The following is a 22,487-nucleotide window of genomic DNA, read 5'->3' on the forward strand; positions in this document are numbered from 1 at the left end:
GAGCATGGCCACAGACCTCTCAGGAGCTCACCTACTAGGCATTCTCTGTCCTTCCTCCCCCAGCATCTTAGTAAGGATGCCCTGTTTCAATTAATGCTGCCCTAGCTACCTATTATGATGCACATCTATACCGTGCAATGGAGTCCGGAGCAGCTGGGTTCTGTCAGCTTGGCTGGTGCTCACCCCCATGAGAATACACCCGTTTTCCTACTCTGTGTGTCCATGGGAAGTATCTGTGTTGGCACAAGGATGTGTCTGAGCTCCTTATCCTTGCCTCTCAGCAGGGCTAAGGCTCTGACAGGCCCGCTGTTACCACTCAGACATTAACCACCAGCCCTCTGACCAGCACAGTCTATCCGATTAACACCTAATCTGCTTGTGAATTGGCTCCTGAGCCACCGCTGCTTTCTGCAGGGCATGAGTTCCTGAGGTGTGTCTAAACCCTGATTTCACTGGAAGTAGCACGCTCTGGAACAGCTATCTCAGCTATGAAACTGGTTCGTCAGAAGAATGTGCAGTGTCTGTGCTCTTTACTATAGAGCATATGTACATCCAGCACCTCAAAATACCCTTAACCAAGAAGCTTTAAGAACTGCCAACTGCCACCAGAACAGTTCCACTTCAATATAAACCACCACTGGGATTCAAAGAGTAGGAAGAAAAAGAGGCATAAATTCTTTGTTAATTCCAAGAAGTCAGTATATACATAGGTAAGAATATACTTGGCTTTGGTGAAAACAAGAATTTTTGCTTAGGGAATTGTTGGCCTAAGTAATTTCAAATACTAAATTTAAAGAGATCACTTCTACTACACTGCAGTTACAGTAAAACTTTCATTTGTTTTTACTTGCACTTTCTAATTGCGTGCATTATTTAAATGGTGTGAAACTTCCAACAAAGTAGTATCAGTGTAGTTACTTAGCATGCTGCCATATCTTTTTAACCAACACGAAGATTAAAAGTTTCCAGCTACGATTAGTTGGTCAATAATTACACATTTTGTATCTCCTGCAAAGCTGGATGCAATGCCTATTAGAATACACTATTCTCATGTGTAATGGTGAAATATGCCATGAGAGATTATACTGAGTGAAAAAAAGCCATTTTTAAAAAATGACAGTTCAAAAATATTCAGATCTAAATATTCAGAGAAACAGGCTCACACACAGTGAGACAAAAACGGCCACTAACTCCCTCTCTAAAATAACTTACTTTTCTAAAAAGATGCTTTCACTATTTTTATATTCAAGAAGTCAACACTAAGTAAAGTTGTTGAAAAATGCTTCAGAATTTAAAATACTTCATGATATAGAGCAATCCTCCTACTTTTCAAAATTTTGAAGAAAATTTCATCAGACAAATCCTCAGAGAGAGACAAAACACATTTTACTGAGAATTATCACGTAGTGTTTAATAAATTATATGCAATTTCTTAGCAGAATGCCATGCTTTTGAAGATGCCATATCCATTGTTATCCTCCAGATATCCATTCTTATTCATCATTAGTACCCTGCTTCCTTTGCACTCAAGCTTTGGAACGCATTTCTGACAAGCAACCCACACCTACCAAAATGGTTTCTAGAAAGCAAATTATATAGCTGTAAGACATGGAAAACAAACCAGCAATTTGCAAACCACTGCAAGTGCAGTGCAAACACAGCAAATAGAAAATTCATTCTGAAATGTTCATTCTATTATGCTGGACACTAATAGAACCACAGCTGTAACATTATACTTTTAAATCACTGGTTTACCTATAGAAAAACCGCAAGAGCAATATTCCTTTTTATCCCATGAAATCTCATATATTTCATCTCATTAGGGGTGGTCATTTGCCTACGAATGGTTTCTATTAAAGAACAGGATAAAAGAACATAATTCTATACTATACTTCTAAGGACTTCCAAATTTGAAGTTCCATTTAGTCAGGATAGAGCAAATACACAGAAAAGTAAAAGGTCCCTGACCACAAAGAAAAAACAAGTCTAAACAGGTAAGACAGCACAGGGGAAAAGTCCACACACAGCACAAACAGCAGGACTGCAGTAAATGTAACAGTAGCTCTACTTTGCAGGTGGCTTTTGCTTGCAAACAACATAGAAGGAGGTACAGGGTAAGAAGGGCACATTGGGTGGGAGGAAGCATATGTAGTATGGAGGAATGGAGCAAAAGTGAAGAGATAGAATAGACAGCAGGAGGTGAAAGAAAGTCAGTAAGCACAGACCAGAGAACAGTTAATTAAAGTTAGTGAATCCTCTCGGAATGGTCAAAGGTCCCCGAGCTTTTGGCTCTTTCTGTTCCTGTGAGCTAGTCTCTGGCAAGGTCCTTTCTTCACTGCTCCCAGGCTTAGAGCAGTATACTTAGACATATTTATTTTCAGTTCTTTTCCCCATTACAGTCACCTCTCCACATTTTAAGATGGGATCAAAGATCTCTCCCTCACTTGCAGCTTTAAAACAGGGATGATCTGAATCTATTCAACAATATCTGGATAGAACATGCAGCATATGCAGATCAGCCCTATTTGCAAGTGATCCAAGTTCTGATATTCTGACTTCAGCCTTCCTAATTCTTTCTTAGGTAACACATACTGGATAGCAGAAAAGTGAGGCAAGACACTGATCTATAAAACAGTAGTTGAAAGTTGCTAAGACATAAAACATTGCACTCCATGCTGAATAACAGAGTTGTTAGGATTTGGAATGGGGACAGCTGCTCTATAGGTTCTGGTGCCCCCAGCCAGATGGAAATATTCTAACCTTCACAGTAAACTGTACTGGTTCTAGTGTTAACTGAATAGATTAAGCTTTTATCAGAACAGAAGATACATTTTCATTGTCAAAACACTCATTGTTTATATCCTTCAGTATAAATGGAGATAAGTTGGTGTAAAGAGCAAGTCTGCCTACAAAGGCAAATCAAACCTGTGAAACTGAAGTGGTGTAATTTTTTATGGGGCTGTATGGATAAGGGCAAACAAACTAGATTGAAGTCACTTTCATCTGGCGCAAGATCTCCAACAGGAATAGTTTATACAAGCATAGCAACTGCAATATAATCAAAAACAATTTCTGGAATGGGGCCAGTGCTCCTAGGCTGTTTCCTTCTATGCAGAAATAAGCTACCAATAGATACAGTTTTATACCAATACAGCTCTATTCACACCAGGGAAAGGTAGCTGATACTAGTACAGATAAAGCAGAGAAAACAACTTATGGAAAACGGAGTGTCTCAGATACAGTCCACTTACTTACTGCAAGATAGCAACAATATTCCTAGTGCAGGCAACACCTTAAAGTACTAATTCTTAACTTTAAAAATAATCCCTCCAGTATCATTTCCAGAACATCATCAACCTTTGAAATGCTAATGGAATTACTACAGACAAACCAGACTTTGAATTTCTGCCAGAAGTTCATCTGACAGAAGCTTTCTCCGCGCCACTCAGATGTCACTATTCTCCTCATACCTCCTTTTCTTTTAAAATGGACTATTTTTTATTTAGCAACAATGGTGTGGTAATTTTGAATCTTCCTAAAAACATTAGTAAAATGTGTGTCTTGGTTTGAAAAATACACATCAAAGTAATTATTACTCCTCTGCCAGACTACAGCTTTGGAAATTACCTGTAACTTGCCAATGACAATAACAGGTAAGCAGTTATCCAGCAAAATTCCTTTAGTTCAGTTGCACAATAATACTTCCACACTACCTGTACCTTACTTGGTTGCTTGAAACAGCATCTGCCAATGTCAGCTGTGTGTGTTAAAAAAAACAAAAAAAAAAAACCCCAAAAACCCCAAAACTTTTTTGCTTCTAAAGGAACAAAGTTTAATTATTTATCCAAGTGTTCTCTAAAGGAGAAAACAAGTGAAAAAAAACGTTTTAACCACTGCATTGTCCCTGGGACACTATGAATGGTACAGTAAATTCACGAATACAAGCCGCACTGAATATAAGCCGCATCTCTGGGTGTTGGCAAACATTTCGGTTTTTGTCCATAGATAAGCCGCACCCGAATATAAGCCGCTTTGTCGTTTGCAGCGAGGACCTGCGTGCAATTATTAACAGAACCGCGGGAGGGCGGGGTTTACTGGCTGAGATAAGGCTGTGCAGGCTCGGCCCGCTAGGGGCCGCTGACAGGGCCAGATGGCCCAGCCCGGCGCTGCCACTGGGCTCGGTCACCCCGGGTCGGCGCTGCCCTGCGGTGGCAGGCAGGGACGGAGCTTCCCCTGCTCCTACGGCAGCGGCGGCGGGCGGGGATGGAGCTTTCCCGCGCCCGTGGCGCCGGCGGCGGGCAGGGACGGAGTTTCCCCGCTCCTGCCGCGGCGGCGGCGGGCGGGGACAAAGCACCCCGTCGGCTCCCCAAGCCGCGGCAATGGCTGCGCGGGGCTCCCGTCGGCTCCCCGGGACACAGCAATGGCGGCGCGCGCTTCCCCCCCCCCCCGGGCCGCAGCAATGGCGGCGCGCGCTTCCCCCCCCCCTCCCTGGGCCGCAGCAATGGCTGCGCGGGGCTCCCGTCGGCTCCCCGAGCCGCAGCAATGGCTGCGCACGCTTCCCCCCCCCCTCCTTGGGCCGCAGCAATGCCAGCGCGGGGCTCCCGTCGGCTCCCCGAGCCGCAGCAATGGCGGCGCGTGCTTCCCCCCCCCCCCCCCCCGGGCCACGGCAATGGCTGCGCGGGGCTCCCGTCGGCTCCCCGGGCCACAGCAATGGCGGCGCCGGCTTCCCCCCCCCTCCCCGGGCCACGGCAATGGCGGCGCGCGCTTCCCCCCCCCCTCCCCGGGCCGCAGCAATGGCGGCGCCGGCTTCCCCCCCCCTCCCCGGGCCGCGGCAATGGCGGCCCGGGTCTCCCCTCTCCTCCCCGGGCCGCGGCAATGGCGGCGCGGGCTTCCCCCCCCCTCCCCGGGCCGCGGTAGGGGCGGCCCGGGTCCCTCCTCTCCTCCCCAGGCCACGGCAATGGCGGCGCCGGGCCCCCCCCGTCTCTCCCCTGGGCTGTGGCAGAGGAGGAAAGAGAGCTCTCCCGCCTCTCTCCCCGCCCCCCGTGCTGCCTACAGGGAGCCAGGCTCCACCCGCGGTGCAACAGAGTAGCGATTTGTAACAATCGCAAAATGCCGACTTTGCAGCTGCTCGGCTCAGCACCCTGGCAGGCACTTCTGAGGTTGTATTAGCCGCTCCTGATTATTAGCCGCATTTCCGGTTTAGGAGCAAAATCTTAGTCAAATTGGTGCGGCTTGTATTCGTGAAATTACTGTAACTCCCAGACAACTGAGTTGAGACATGAGAATCACCTGATAAAACAAGAATGCATTTTACTCTTTACTTGTGACTTCTTTATAACACTTCAAAACATACTCAAGAGAAAAGCATTGTTTTTGTCTCCCTATCTTTGCCTCCCCCTCAGGAATCTTTGGATAAAGTGAAATATCTACAATTGTAACTTATTTATCAAAGGTGAACTGTATGTGCCTCACTAAGAATAAGAACTGTAGCGACCACAACCTAGCACATGTACTGAGAGGTATATTAGTTATTTTAAAAAATAGTAAAATATTCACTTTTAATAGCATAAACATTCTCATCTCAGGGATCGATCTGTGTTGAAAAGTGAGGTACTTAAATTAGGGGGTTTTTGTTTGCTAGTGGATGAACCTCAATAAGAAGAAAAAAACTGAAAATAAAACTCAACACTACAATTCTTGTACAGCATGGTATCATAAAGTAATGGGAAGGACATACTAATATAGAAAATCTTGTTAAACAAACATGATATTTCTATTTAGAAAAACTATCTCATTGCAAATAGTTAACAGAGCATTTTAAAGACCTGCCAGCAAGTGTAGTCTATTACATACAGAAGTTATAATTTCTCAATATACTGAAATTCTGTAAAAATTAATCTAAAATACTTTTAACTTACAGAAAGCACCTTGAAGGATGCAATACTTAAATGTACTCCTTAAAAATCAACTGCACTGTTCATTTTGATGGTATTCCATAACATACACAATTACCATTCCACAGTACGATAATGAAGTTAACCTTCAAAGCACTACATAGCCTTCACTACTTCTTGGTGAGCATGTCAGGAATGAGACATCCTCTCTTGGAAGACCGTGAAACTCCCATAGCTGTATTGCAGGTAAGGCAAAAGTCTGTCCTCCTTCAAAAATCTAACAACAATAGCTCAATATGGCAACAATAAAAGAGTGAGATCCAACAGGAGAGCATTTAAGCTGGATGTTCATGACCAGGATAACAAATTCCTGGGCCTGTCTCAAAAAAATGTCATGATGTTGGAATCCAAAATCAGTGTAGCATGTTGGGTGGTATCCAGTTTTGCCATTACCCTAAGGTAAGCTACACAACAGCTCCCACATGAGCCCTCTCTTAGAAATTCTTGAAACACAAGTCCCAAGAACAAGTTAAGATACGTCTTCCTGAGCAGGCAGGAAGCTAACTGTGTTACAAAGAACGGTGGAACAAAGATATTCCACAAAACTAATATATCAATGGGTTATACCCAGAGAGAGGTACATGCTCAGCTTATGTATGGCTCAGATTCTTCTATTTTAAAGTGCTAATGGCACAGACTTACCTACAGTGGTATGAACTGTCTCTTAAAATACGTCACTTCTCTAAAATTGAATGTTCTGTGTGCTACACGACTTTTTTCTTTTTTTAATTACAAAGAGTCTTTAATAACTGTTGCTCAGATTTTCTATAACTTCACAAATTCAAGAGGTACAGGAATTTGCCCCCAGTTGTTTAGTATATCCTGTGGTAAGAATTACAGGGTTTATTCATTTCTATTGGGAAAAAAAAAACCCAAACCTTGTATTCTTCACCACTTAGGAACAAGCAACTTATTACAAGCATGTGATACTCCTTCTGCTTACTTAAATGAATTAAGAAGCTGCTATAAAACCACTTGTATTTTAATAGGCTTTTTAAACCAATTGATTGGCAGGAATAGTTGCTTACTTTCTTAAAGCAGATCATCTATTTCAGCTGTTTCTCTCACATTCTATATTGGCTATAGAACTGAACATAGAAAACTTCAAATATAGCTCATTGATGTTAACAGTCCACTGAAGTTAAATATCTTAAAAGATAATACATGTACTTCTTTGATTTGTTGTAATCTTTTATCTTAAATAATCTCAATTTTTATTCTTGATCTTGATCTCAAAATACTGATCCTTTTATATTATCTTTCTGGTTTTGAAGGTAGCAAGGAAGTAAGTCTATAGTAACTGGATAAATCATAAAAACAAATACCCAAATCTATAATGTTTTCTCTTTGAAACACTGTGACAGAAGAACATTTGGTTTTTTAACAAGGAAAACTTACTGCTTTTTTCTAACAATTACAGAACTGTTTTCCACTTTCTCTCTCCATCCCCCTACAAAAAGCAGAAGAAAAGTGGACCCTGGATGATGAACCAGGACAAGCCACTGGAGATAGCCATAAAAGTTCCTGCTGCCAATGCGCACCGTTCATCTCCAAGTTTCCTTCCTCCAGTACAGCAGCATCTGCTACACCACTGTACTTTCTAAGAGCAGAAATAAAGTACAGCAGCACCAGTTATGGGTGACTTTAAGGCTCTCTATTACAAATTATACTGAGCTGTCACAACATCAAATTTTACCTTATCATGAAAGTTACCCTCTTCTTGGAGAAATTGGGGACTAGCTGAAGCAGGAAACAAACTAAGTTAATCTCATGATCTGAACAGAGCCTCTATCACTTACTCTAACATGGAAGCTGTTAGTTCTAAATTATATACTCAATACCAAAAGCCGTCTTTGTCTTTGCAAAGTGGAAATCAGTAGTTGGACCAACTACCCACAGGTTCATGTTGGAAAATAGGATTAGATCTATACATTCATGTTCTGTGCCAGTAAAGAAGTCCTCTTTAGAACCAGTCCTGCTGAAATGTTAGATAATTATATAGGGCTCAAACGGCAACTAACAAAACCTCTCACAAATATAGACATGTCTATTTTAAATTAAATGTTAAGTGGGAAATATTTATAGTTTAAGTTGCACACTTTGCTACTTAATTATCGTAATTTTAAAAAGAAGACACCTTTCATTTCCTCCTCCAAAGAAGTTATTTACCTGATCTGTAGCTTGGGAGTTCCCAGTAGTCAGTTCTGAGATTCTCATCCACTGAATGTCAAGGACATAGCATTTGAAGGATGGTATTTCAACAACAGTTATTGACAACTTAACTTTGTCTCACCAAAGATAAACCAACCTTCATTCCCACTCAGGTCAGCTCATTGATTTCACAGAAAACACATTTAGAAAGAAGGGCTGAATGTTTTCAGAAATTCCACCCATGAGATAAAAAGGGGAAAAAAAGCCCAACTAACAAAAAGGAACTGATATAAAATGTCTGAGACTTCTTGATGCATGATGAATCAAGTATTTTTGTATATTTGTATGCAAAGTAACAAGTAAATGAAATTACTGTTAACTGCTTGCTGAAATGATATAATCTCAAATACCTTACCTTCTTACTCTTCAGATACAGGACTCTGTTCCTTTATCCAATTTTATCCTTGTACCAGAGGTTGTGTTAGGAAAATAATAGTTCTGCTGAAAGAGTCTGAAAAAAAATACACTTGCTTCTGTCAATATCCATCATAAGCATTATTACGAATAATACTGAACTTGGCTTCTGTTTTATTCTTGTCCTACTTTGGGTTCAATGGAACTGTGTTCCATTGAAGTTTTACTTCATGTGCAGCCAGAATAGATTCTCACCAACAGGACTCAGTAAGCTTAAGAATAAATATTGTTCTTCAACTACATAAAAATAAGTTTGGATACACCAAAGCCCTCAGTTTTTATAATTTTGTATCATTAAAAAAAATTAAAATTGTATCTGGTGAACACTATTCATAGCATTCATACTGCAAAATAGGACCAGAAATTGTAAACCCTATCTCCAGAATTAATCTTGGTTTGTGATGATTTTACTGTCACGCATTTCAATTTTTAGAAGTACACTGAAGCAAGAGCTTCCTATTCACTACTGCCATTCCTGTTTGGAGTATACTAACAGTTCAAAAGCATTTTTAAACTAGTTTCTGACTTCTAATTAATCATTACAGTAATAAAGTATTTATTTAAAACAGTATCTTCATGTTTCCTACAAGTATGAGGGGACTAAAGTAAAGGCTTACACTCAAAAAAAGTAAGGCTCTTTCTATGTCACTAAAGTTCTCAGCATGAGTCCTCTACCAGGAAGGCCCTGATAGGAAGTCAAACGTGACTGAAAACACACAGAACAGGAGCCTCTGATTCCAGACCCAAAAGATACAACAGTAATACATTTGAGAAATTTGAAATCCATTTAATTCTGTGGGATTTTTAGCAAGACAAATGATATTGTTAAGGCTTCTCAGATATACATCCATCTAGAAAGATGCAAGCGATCCAGTTATTCAACTAATAATTTGTCTACGAAAGTAGACAGATGCCATTAAAAGAGTCTTGATTTGTGTACCACTGAAAAGGCTGGCAAACTGTACTCTACCTGATAAGAAGCATTTGGCTTTTGGGTTTTTCCCTCAAATTATCATTTATTTGGCTGCTGGTTGGAACACCAAATCCATAGCCAGCTAGAGAATTGCAGTTTGCAATGAGAACACAATAAATTCAAATGCCTATTTAAATATTCACTATTAATTTACTGCTAATAGTTCTTATTGAATGTACATTGCATACAGTTCCCATACAGAATATGACTAGAAACTAACTTGTGCAGTGAAGTCATTATTAAGTTATAAAAGCTAACTGTGAATTCCTTTTTATTGCCTCTGAATGACTTGAGACTTAATAACTAACATTTTGATCCAAAACAACAACTCAGGCTTTGCAAAATACTGAATTTATACAATAAACACAAATCTGAAAAAGCACGCACCAAAAGGGAATTGTGTCATTAAGACCATAACCTCCATTGACAGCTACTCCATAGATAATAAATGATGCTAAAATTATTTTCCAGATTATTTTGCTTCACTCACAAGTATGCATGCTCCTACATGTGCCTTTTAATTTCAACATACTTCATTTCTCATATGACCAACACAAAGGCTCTGACAGGACACAGCATACATGCTAATGTAAATTAAATGCCAGCATACAAACCTAAGTAAATATAATTTAAGAAAACTTACCTGGACTTGGAAAAGCACCCTTGAGCTGCATCAGCGCTACTTCCCAAATGAAGACTCTTCCTTGCAAATAAGTGAGCTTTCTTCAGATCATTATTCTGTGGCACAGGCTCCTCCAAATGGCAGAATGAATGTATTGCCATTATTGAAAATTTACAGATCATCTGAAGTAATTGAACTGAAAGCAAGAAATACAGCAACTTTTTCTGGTGCAAAGTTACTTAAAATACTTCACTTTGTTTTCAAGAACTTGTTACTTAACAATAGCATTCAAAACACATAAAGGGTATATATATGCAGTGATTGATAAAGTATAAAAAATTCATTAAACCAGATGAAGAGTTCATCTAAGCTGAGATGTCCAGATAAGGAACTTCCATTTAATGCTACTGCAGAGCACCATTTCAGTACATTTTAGGGATGTTTCTCATACTTTACATATTTCTTCTCTTCAAAGAAGCTTTCACCTAGGTATCTGTAATGATACACGCATTTTTGCAGAACACTTGCTTGTAATATAGAATTATCTTCAAGTGGTTCAAGTTACTCCTTCCAGCATGAAATTATTTTGTAGCTAAAAACACTAAATATCATCTACCACCATCATGTTAATACAGATGGTTTTGGAAGACTGCCTTCAAGTTTCTCACAACTTTCTCTAATTTTACAGAACGTATGCAGTATTTTATTTGGGATGTTTACTTGAGGGCAAGATGAGTCACAGATTCTAGAGGCATAATCTGATGATCATTTCTGGAAAAATGCCAGTTCAAAGAGAGAGGACCCTCCTGCTGCTTGTTCTGATCTTTGGGTCACGATCCCATCTCCTGGTGGAGACACCCACTAGATTAGAGTGAGGAACTAGCTTGGATTAGAAATTGCTGCTTGCCACAGACCCCTCTCAAAGTCAGGATCAATTTTCTGATTCCAGTCACTGCATGATGGCACAAATCACTGTGCTAATACAATAGGAGGGAAAGTGAGGGAACAAGACCACACAGCTAATTGCAGCTACAAATGTCAGCACTTAAGAAACTGCAGTTGTCACCTGAATGTAAATTACAAGGTAAATCACAGCTCTGCCACCGAAAGCAGCATAGTGTACTACTGGACTGCTTTAACTTTCAGTTCCACCTCTGCATCACTGGTCATCATCCCCACAATGGCATCAAAAATGATGACTTGTAGAGCCTCACCAAAATTGCCTGCAGTCCAATTTCCTGCCAAAGGCCATACACTGCAAGTTTAAGGTGGGATGAACTAAACAGGGTGCGTGAGTCTATCAATATGTGGGTCCATCCCTCTCTTGTCTACTAACACCAGAAGCAACTCAGTCATTGTTTAGACTCCTAAACACAGAAGAGATTAATGCAGTTTAACATGTCTGCTTAGGTTAGGCCTGGCCTTTTCTAACCTTCAAATCCACTACCTTATTTTGAATTTTATCAAAAAGGAAAATTGAAAAGTCATTTACAGTTTAATAAGAATTTAGATATTTCAGAAATCCAAAGTACTGAGCAAGTAGATATAGAAGACCAACCCACAAACAGACCAAACTGAAGTACAGACTGCAGCCTATGCTTTTGTTATTGGGGAACAAGCACACAAGTAAGAGACGCATTACGAGTACCCCAGCTGCAGCTGGTATTTTTCATTACCTCCAAGATGCAACTGCATAGAAAGCTGTTGTTATCTTGTGCTCACGGAACTACTTGACTATCCGTGCAGAATTCAAATCTACTCAAGTGGCATTAAAATAAGAGTCCTTGGTCTGCAAATTCCAGCTCTGCTCCTTGTGTTCAGTTTAAAAGTACAGTATGTACAGCACTTGACAGCTTCCGGTCTTCTGGCACAGCATCTCATCCTAACGAGATGCATGCTTCTTAGCAGATCAGCCACTTCATCCTTTAGAACCACTAAATGAATGAATAGCACTGAGTCCTTGTGCCATAGGAGTCTTCAGCACTTTATTCTAGCATTCAGTCTTTTGCTTCCCTAATCCCATAATCAGATAACATCCAATCAACATTATTTGAAAAGAGTAAAATGCCCACAATATCCTTGTGGTGACAAGCAGCATAAAGAAGTAACTCCACTCCTTCCTAGCACCTCTTATTTCTTTTAGTTGCTTTCTATACTCCCTAAAAGCCCAAGAGACCTGCCAGGTCCTTAACACATTACTTGTGAGGTTAACCATCCTTGTATTTTTAAAATAAAGCATACAACCAAATGTTTTCCTGAAATACACTGCTACCAGTAAGACATGACAACAGCCTGTTACAGAGATTAATTCAAATATTAGGAGGCTTAAAATGTTACATAAAAACATTTCTAATTGCATGCAAGTGGAAGTGATTGGCCTTTTACAGTTTAGAGACTTCCTCTCTTACCACCAACCTCTTGCTTAAAAGTAAGGAATTAACAATACTAAACAAGAACAGTTATAGAGGTATCAACAGCTACAAATTTTATCCAGACACAGGAAGAAAATCCATGATTCCCTGCACATGAGAAGGATTATTGTTTATTAAAGTGATCCAGCTGTGTCTCAACATCTACATAATATTCAGATTCTGCATAGTATATTCTAATGGGGAGGGTGTGTGTGCTGGTTTGTTGGGGTGGTAGGGGGTTTGGGATTTTTTTTAAATATAAGAATGCCCTCTCACATTCTGAGTCCTTGCTTTGGAAAGTTTTTAGGGCCTCAAGCCTTTCTTAGGCTGCTAACCTGCAGTGATGCCTTTGTTACTGTAGTCTCAGTACTAGCGGTACCTGAATTCGGCAGAGCAAGTTTTAATCCATTCACACACCTCAATTACACATAAAGCATCAAATTTTCAGGCACTCTATTCTGGACTAATTTTAGAACAAGTCAACTGTATGCTAGGAAAGAATTCCTACACAAGGAATTCAATCTGACATAAATCTTTATACGAGAACATGAAGCAATACACAAAAAAGCATGGGTGTATTCCTCTTAGTGTTTTAAATCTGTAACTTGGATCAAATTTGCAACTCCATGCTACAACATGATGCAAGTAGGTAAAATAAGCAGTGACTTACCAGAGTTTAGCTTATCCAATTAACAGATTTTTTTATAAAGGAAGTATCTATTTGCATAACACAAGTGTGATAATCAAAAAATCATTCTAGTTGGAATAGGCCTCAGAGGTCATCTAGTTCAATCTCTGCTCAAAGCAGCATTAATATGTGAATACTCATTAATGATACAAGTTGTACTCTTAACCTTGCAGACCACTAATCACATGTAATCCTTAATCAAATGCACTCAACTGCCTTTGACAGGATTACTTATCTGCAGAAGGGTTTGTGGGACCAGTCACTTGCCGCACATTATTCCTAAGCATGGAACATTATAGCACTTACAGCTGCACTCAGAACCAGTGCCACACTTGCATTTCACTTCAAATGTCTTCCAATCAGGTACTGTTATGAGAGCAGTTCCAAGGGGACCTGCTGTACCGGGATAGATTTTGAGAGATGACAAAAGGATAGAGGGAAATAGGGGGTGATGAACCCCTAAGCAAGGTAGAAGCACAAAGCTGGGTCCTGGTTTCAGGTGGTTCACAGGCTGAAGAATGTAGGATAGAGGTTCTGCCCTGAGATAATACCTATAAACCTAAAAAATACTTATGAAGAGAAATTAACACCACTGGCACCAACAGTCCTTTAGATACCAACGTCAGTGCCAAACTTCAGCAGAGTAAACTTGGGAACCTCTGCTTTAGTACTTCCATATTTTTTTCTCCTTCAGTTTTGCTCTGGTAAGGACCTCCATTTTGGATTTGTGTTTAAGTTTACACTTTTCTTTCATGCATGAAATATGGTACAGCATTACTAATTACAAAAAAAAAATAAAATTAAGAAACCCTCACTGAAACAATCCACAAGTAATAATAAAAAAGCTGAAATGTTTTATAAAACCATGGTTACCCAATGACACAAGCAGAATTACAGAAGAAATTTCCCTTATCTTAGTTCAGTAATATATTCTGTTCTGAAGCATGAAATAGCGACAGTCTATCTATGCTGTGTAACAATATGTGAACGCTTTCAAACAAACTAAATATCAAAAAGCTCATCTTCTAAATAATGATTTAATTTGAACATTTAACACCTGCTATTGTAAGTAACTTCAAATATTAATGCTGTGGACACTACCGCAAACAATATAGGCACTATTTAAGTGGCAACAACAAGAAATAAATAGCAGAATATGTAGAAAAAGGGAAATCTACTTTAGCAGTTTTGTTAACCTTGGTCCCAGGACCATTCAAAAGGCATTTTAAAACACTGGGTTCTTTTAAACTCTACATTTCCAGACATTATTTACATGCCTTCCCGAAGCATTCATTAGTAGCCACTGCTGTTTGCTAGACTGAATAGAGGGCCTGTCCCTATTTGACCTTATTCACTTAAACAGCAGGACAGTCCAACAATTTTCTTACATATCCACAAAAAAGAGTTAAATTTCCCACCAGTGTATAAGCAGCAGAAATTAGCTCACAGGATGGTGCATCCACATCAACCACAAACTCATGAAAGACAGGGACATGGTTCCAAGATGCAGGTAGGAAGTAGCAAAAGCCAACAATCAAGCCAGCAATTCTAAAGCCAAAAGTGAGAGGTCAGTCAGATTCTCAAACTGACACCAGCAAATTTCAACCTTACATATCTTTATTTTATACTCGCATTAAGAAACTTCAATATTTTTTCTGATTAATAAAGGTGAGTAATTGATTCTACTAAATATGTAAGTCCTCTTTTAACAATAAACTATATGGCTTTGATGTTTTAGAAAGAAAAAAAATTACTTTAGAATAGTTGTTTGCAATGAAACTAACTGCATTTCCATGTTTGCAACCTTTTATAGGAATATACTTCTACTTGAGAATAGAAGGTCAATACCTGACTACCAAGCAACAAGTCCCTGTCCTGGCACCATGTCTGAGGGAAGAGAGAACACATTGCAAGGAGATGCCCCATGGTATGTTTAAACACAGACAAGCCCACATCTTGCTAGGTGCTGATGCCATATAAAAAGCAGGTGATTGGTTCTGAGTGCAGAATTATGGACAACTTATCTAGGAATAAAGTAACCAAAAAAAAAAAAAAAGAATTGTGTCATTTATATTGTACTGCTTATAGAGAATGACATTAGCACACCTCAAAACTTCTGCATTAGCACACCACAGGTTATATAAAAATGACTAGTGTGGCTAGTTAATAACATTTCTGATATAAGGAAAAAGCACTATCAGGCTGAAAAGGACAATTAAATGTATTTTACAAGCCAATGGGTTGCAACACTCAAGAGAGGTGCTAAATTTACACCAGCAAACCAGAACTCAGCAGTATTTTATTTCAGCTTTGAACTATTGATATTTTAGGCTAGAGGGAAAAAAGGTAATACAGTAATTTCACAAATACAAGCCGCACTGACTATAAGCCGCATCTCCGGGTGTCGGTAACATTTCGTTCTTTGTCCATAAATAAGCCGCACCTGATTATAAGCCGCTCCATTGTTCACAGCGAGGACCCGCGTGCAACAAAGTTGCCAAATAGTAACAGAACCGCAGGATCATGGGGTTTACTGGCTCAGCTCGGGCTGTGCAGGCTCGGCCCGCTTGGGGCTGCCGACGCGGCCAGGTGGCCCAGCTCGGCGGGGCCGCTTGGGGTCAGCTGCTGCTGCTGCTGGGCTCACTTGCCCCGGTCCAGCGCTGCCCGGCGGCGGCAGGCGGGAACGGAGCCCCTCCACTCCCGTGGCAGTGGCGGCAGGTGGAGACGGAGCCTGCCTGCTCCTGTGGTGGCAGGTGCGGGCAGGAGCCCCCCGCCCCCCACCACGGGCCACGGGGATGGCAGAACGGAACCCCCCAACCTCTCCCTCGGGCCGTGGGGCTGGCAGGAGGGAGCCCCCCGCTTCCCCCCCACACACCGCTGGCACAGAGCCCGCCTGCACCTGCCACGCAACAGAGTAACCAATTTGTAACAATTGCGCAATCCCGGGTTTTACTGGCAGGTGCTTGGCTCAGCACCTCGGCGGCACTTCTGGGGTTGGAAATTTCAGAAAATTTTTCACATATTAGCCACTCCTGAGTGTAAGCCACATTTCTGGGGTGGGAGCAAAATTTTAGTCAAAATGGTGTGGCTTGTATTCGTGAAATTACTGTAGTTTTTTTGTCACTACCATGACCCCACTCATCCACTCCCCACACCCTTTGCTAACACAGGGTCCAAGAATTACAGAAAAAATGCATTAAAAACATTTTAAACATTTAAAAATAATTTATTTAGAAAAGGGTAGTGGTCTCCAGGCCCAAAATGTCTCTTTTTTTGAGGGTGACGAATCATATGCATCCTTACAGAAACCAGTATAATAAAGTGAAGATGTGGTGATTCAGCATCACAAGCAAATAAAAACTGTCATATAAAAATATCTGTGTCCTACACCTTAATAACGACAAATTATTTTCTTTCATTAGCTCTACATAAGGAATGACTTCATAGAAAAATAAATTTTTCAGATATAAAAAAAAAAAAAAAAAAAAAAAAAAAAAAAAAAAACCAACCCCACACAAAAACTCCACAGGGTAATTCAGAAACCGGAAAGATTTTGCAAGGGCTCTAAGTTTACACAGAATTAGTCCTACCAACTTTAACAAATCCTTTAGACAACTCTGTGAAAAATCAGGGAAGTATGCAATATCCTGGCAATTCCAGAAAGAGGAGACAGGAAAGGCATTTTAAATTCTTCAGAATAATCATCAATCCTTCTTCGTATTTACGCAACACTTACTCGAAAGAGATGCCAGAAGCTGGAGCCTCTGTTCACACACAGTGTAAAGTAACAATACCAGCATCCTTACACAAGATGTTTAACCAAATGGGATTGCCGAACCCAAAAAACCTCCAAGACTAAACAAGAAGAGAACCACAAGCTAATGGTGATAAAATGTAGCTCAAGTGCTTCAAGTAGCAGAGGGGAAAGTCGCTAATGGACAGGGAATGCTATGTCAGTGTAAGTTTAGATAGGTAAGTAAGAATGGATAATCTGCCACTTTTAAACTCCACACAATGGATCATTGCTCTTTTTTCCCTTGCCAGTGCCAACTGACATCTTACAAACTTAGAATCAGTCTACTTGACAAGACTCCTTTCTTCTGAAAGTACTGGAATACATGAAAAATATCTTGAAGCACATTATGGAATGTGAAAAGAGCTGGCCAATTTCTTGGAAAGCAAGTGTGTTATTTAATATTCTTCACTCTGCTAACATAGGAACCCAGTTCTGCAGCCAAGATATTTGGATTCTTTTTCCCCAAGATTCACAAGGGTTCAACTTTAATATGTTTGAGTACCACTTCTTTTTTCAAGAAAACAAAACAGCCTTTAAAGTTACTTTGAAAACAGAATGAAACAACTAAGATTCTTCTAGAAGCGTCATTATATCAATTATTGTTTACTTGCATAGATGTAATTTGGTATTAATTTCCCTTTTATAAACACACAAAAGAATGATAACACCTTGTAGACATCCCAGATTTACTAAATTCCTGCACAACACTGTCATTAGCAGCTATTGCTGAAAATCACTATTCTCAGAATTAATCAAACCTTCCTGATAATACATCTTGGAATTCTGCTATAAGTCAATCAATTAAATCTAAAACCACCTCAGAAATTTCAGACTTTCATACAGAGGAAGAGAAAACCAGTGTAAAGGGCAAACAAAAAAGGAGCATCAAACATAACATGCCTTAAAAGAGCAATTAATGTATGAAACTAGAAACCAGCTTATCACGTCTGGGGAAGCATTAACTATTTGTTCATTTAATTTCAAAACACTTGGCTTGCTGTAGTCCTCCTTACTTTGAAAGTCTTTTAACCAATGCAATTCCAAACTTTCACATCAGTTTTTCAAGTCCTTAACATCAAGCTAGCCAATATATTTGCCACTACAGAGGCATGAATTTTGTTTGACTGCTGTTGTATTACCTTCATGCTGAGTCCCATCCAAATCCTTCCATCAGCATTAAGTTCTATTTTTGCTAACTTTCACAAGACTAGCAATGCAACACCACAATGCCACAGAAACATAACTACTGGAAGATTCCTAAGGACACAAATGCTCAATAAAACTACCATGATGATATCAGATACCACCCAGCTTCCCACAGGTTTCAGAAACAATCATTTCATCATTGATACTTTACCACTAGAAATATTCCTGAAAATAATTAATTTCCGAAAACACAAGAGACACTAAGTTAACTCCTGGCTATTGTTCCTTGTTATAATGGGGTCAGAAGCCTATGGGCTGTGGGAAATGGAGGTAAAATAACTTTAAGAATCGTATGAAAATTAAGAATGTATTTTGAGGGCCAACAGTGATTTCCAAAAGGAAATCTTTGCAGTGATTTCTGAGAGTACTGAATCAGGTGTCAAGTGTTCAGCTTCTTTCTTTCTACACAGTAAAAAATGTACTCCTGTTAAGGATGAGAAAATAAGAGGCACTTATAAGATACAAGAAGAAAAAAGAAGTCTACATTTACCTCAGAGCAATATACAAATTTTTCCTGTTCTGTCAAGGCCACAGGCACCACAGTAGGGAAAAATGCAACACTTCTTTTTTTTTTTAACCTGTACTTTTGAAAATGAGTCCTAAAAACATAAGAGGTTTTTACTCCGGAAAAATAAAGGGTTTAAACAGGCAGCAGTTGACAAAAAACCTGGTCTCTTATTTTAGCTACTGATATTAGAATATCTGTCTTAGAAAAGATCTCCATCCCTTTGGTTAAAATACTGCATTGCAATAGCCAAAGGATATTACGCATCCATAGAAAAATCAGTAATGTTACTCATTTGTGGGCTTAAAAATAGTTGAGGAACACAAGAAAATTTACAAACATGTCACCTTGACTTCATATATAAAAAAAACTATCTAAGTGAGACGATGACTTTCTTGTGATCTGTCCTTGAAAAACAGAACATATTAACATATTTAAGCATTGAACAGAAAAAAAGAGGTATATATATATTTAGTTACTTTATTATTCTTACATTAAGATTTAAACTTTCAAAGCGCCATTTTGGAAATGTTGTTTTGTTAGGTTTTGGAAAAAGAAGGAAAGTTCAAGCAAAAGTAAAATCCAAGAAACTAAACCTTCAGAGCAAAAGTTTTCAGCTGGTACCTTCCACTCCATTCTCAGTTTCTCAGGGACCATCATGCAGCAACAACATGGTTAGAGCTGAGCAGCCAGTGGGTGTGTAATTTGCATGTGAAAATATTTTTAGAAGACACACATGAATAGCATATGCTCTCAGCCTGAGTATAATGGTTTCTTATACAAATTTGTTACTCTTTAAAAGCACTACATATATATATATACACACACACACACATATATACATATATATACGTAGCCTTAAGCAACAGCCATTTCAAGAGCTCATCTTGGGGTTTGGGGGGAGACTCTGAGTCTTCACTGTGTCTGTGTAATCACAAAGTTGGCAAATTATGCTTGAACAGAGCGCAACAAGAGGATGATCCCTTGATTCAGGAAGTCAAGTCAGACCTGGATGCTCATTCATTTACAATTTTTGAAGCTCCTTCAGTTCACGTATCTTAAAACCCTCCTAATTCTTTTCTATGTTATGAAAATAGTTTCAAAAGGTACATGGAAATTTATGAAACAAGAAATAAGCCATGTGCTCATGCACTGTGACTTAAATCAAAACCAAATCTAGTCAAATCCACACAACATGCAAGACAAAACTCCGTTTGAGCAAACAGTAGATCCCAAAGTCATTACCAGCCCAGATCTGGAACACTCAAATCAATTCCTAGTGACTGTGGAGTTGGCATCACGTAGTAATTATTACTACAGGGTTGTTTTGTTCAGCACAAATGAAGTTTTACGGTAAAATGAGATGAAAAGTCAGGTTTTTTTCTTTGCCAACACGCAAATTCTATTCCTCAAGCATATGGAAAAACTCGGGTTCTGGATTCTGTCTTTGGCACAAGCTTTACTTTAATCAACTTGAATGTCAGAGAGGAGAAAAGAAAGGACACCAGTAAATCCTACTGTGGCACTTAGGAGCATACAAACATACCGGAGTTTGTAACAGAGTAATTTGGGTTGGAAGGGACCTTTAAAGGGACCTTTAAAGCTCATCTAGTCCAACCTCATGCAATGAGCACGGACATCTACAAGAACAGGTTGCTCAGAGCCCTGACCAAAATGACCTTGAATGTTTCCACAGATGAGGCATCTACCACTTCTTTGGCAACCTGACAGTTTCTCACCACCCTCATTGCAAAGTATTTTTATCTAGACCCTGCTAAAATGTCTGTCCCCAAATATAAGTTAATTTGCAAAAAAAGTTGGGGGTGGGAGGGAGGAAAGAGACAAAAGTAGAGAATGAAGGTATTAGGTAACTTAAAAAATCTTAACAATATTGAGTCATGAATTCTAACTTACCAGAGAACTGGCATCTAGTACTAGAGCTTTTTCAAAATCAGCCCATGCTAAGAAGCAGGAAAAACATCTATTTAATTCTTCCAGAGCACAAACACACACAAGTAAACACCTTTTACCACATTCTCTCTTAGGCTTGAAAAAAAAATTTGTGGAAGGCCAAAATAAAATGGTAGACTCCAGTCACCCCTGGGAAAAGTAAAAACCCTACAGTGAGAAGCTAAAAATTTGTTATTGAAATTAATAAACAGAACTTATATTAACTTTCATACTAATGAACAGAACTTGCATTAATTTTTGTACATCCACTGTATTTTAACCATAAGTATTACTAGGGCTAAAAACACAATATTCTGAGAGTCCCAAAATCCCAAGAGAAAAACCATTGCATACATACAACTACCTAAGGAAACTACTACATTGTATTATTCAGTAGATTGCATTATTTGACCAGTTTCAGCAGTTAAACAGAGCCACTGGAAAAGAGACTGAATACATATCAAATGCACTCCGTATGTGTAGGAACCCCCATGTCAATGACTGTAGCGTAACTGAGTTCCTTCTACTAGCCAAAAGTGCTTTACACTCCTGATGAACGTACACAGAAAAAAAAATTCTCCACAATCAAAGCACAAACGAAACAAACCCCAACATCAATCTAAAAATAAGTGCTCGTGACACAGTTCTTCATACATTTCACTGCAGTCAGGCGTAAAACTTCCTCCAATAGAACAAAATACTCTCCAACATTCATTCAACCTTCACAACACCGCTGCACGAATTAAAGGAATAACTACAGCAAAAAATCAGCCTACGGATGTCACGGCGGACCCGTTATAGCAAGCCATCATTTCACAATGCAAATCACACAGTGCTAAGCGCTTCTTAAAAACGCGAGCAGGAGCAGCGTGTCAGGAAAGCAGAGGCAGGCAGCAGGAGAGAAGGTATTTTCTGTGCTATCAGTGGAACAATCTCCTGACTCACTCCTTCCCGCAGCCCCGGGCAGCAGGAGGCTGGGGCCGCACTGACAGCTTTCCTGACGCAAGAGAAGCGGAGCACTGACCTAAATGCCGCAGCTGCTGAGCTCCTTGCAGCTCAGCTCGAGGAAAAGAGGCCAGCATGGATTCAAGTGCCAGCCACAAACACTCGAGCTACTGCAGCCCGCGGCTGCTGGCGCAGAGCCGCTCGCCGAGACCCCCACATCACCTCGACCTCTTGAGCCTGAAACCTCCAAAAACGACTGCGAGGCGAGCTCTAGGCTGAGATTTAGAGCAGAGCTTTTCAACACGGAGCTGCGCATCCCTGCGGCGCTTCGGCGGCAGCAGCAGAACTGCCCGCCCCAGGGTCTCGGGCAGAGTCACACGGGAGGCACCGAGCCTGGGACAAGGTTAAACCCCACCCTGGGCGCGATTTTAGGCAGGTACTCGACGGCCCGCGGGTTAATCATCAACTCCCCGCCCCGGGCACCGCGCCGAGCAGCGGCGCGGCCCCTCCCGCCACCTCCCCGAGCGCTGCGGGGCCGCCGCCTCCCGGCCCTCCTCAGCCGCGGGGGGAGCAGGTGCGGGCCCCTCCCTGCCCGGGGAGCCGCCGCAGGGCCGGCCCCCGCCGCCGTCCCCTCCCACCGCGCCGCGTGAGTGACGGAGGGGCGCGGAGGAGCGAGGGAGGGAGCGGGAAGTACCTCGGGCGCTGCCGGCCGCGCTCGGCGCAGCCCAGGGCCCGCCCGGCGCTGGCTCCGCCCCGCTGGCTGCCGGGAGCGGGGCGGGCGCGCATGGCGGCCCCGCATGGCGGCGGGCGCG

At 40.7% G+C, this 22,487-nt stretch overlaps 1 long non-coding RNA gene across 16 annotated transcripts; it reads right to left on the reverse strand.

Moving 5' to 3' along the window:
- Window positions 1-1,515: 1,515 nt before the first annotated feature.
- On the reverse strand, window positions 1,516-22,430 carry LOC116991995. 16 transcript variants are annotated; one of them, XR_004416955.1, is made up of 6 exons: window positions 22,370-22,414; window positions 14,721-14,821; window positions 10,895-11,019; window positions 10,196-10,370; window positions 8,521-8,616; window positions 1,516-1,579 (listed from the first exon to the last, which is right to left on the reverse strand). It is a non-coding gene; the product is annotated as an uncharacterized LOC116991995 (long non-coding RNA). The 16 variants fall into 16 exon arrangements; XR_004416953.1 differs by lacking the exon at window positions 22,370-22,414 and adding an exon at window positions 21,755-22,218; XR_004416954.2 differs by lacking the exon at window positions 22,370-22,414 and adding an exon at window positions 15,122-15,666.
- Window positions 22,431-22,487: the final 57 nt, after the last annotated feature.

This window comes from Catharus ustulatus, chromosome 2, assembly GCF_009819885.2.
Source record: "Catharus ustulatus isolate bCatUst1 chromosome 2, bCatUst1.pri.v2, whole genome shotgun sequence".
Taxonomy (NCBI): domain Eukaryota; kingdom Metazoa; phylum Chordata; class Aves; order Passeriformes; family Turdidae; genus Catharus; species Catharus ustulatus.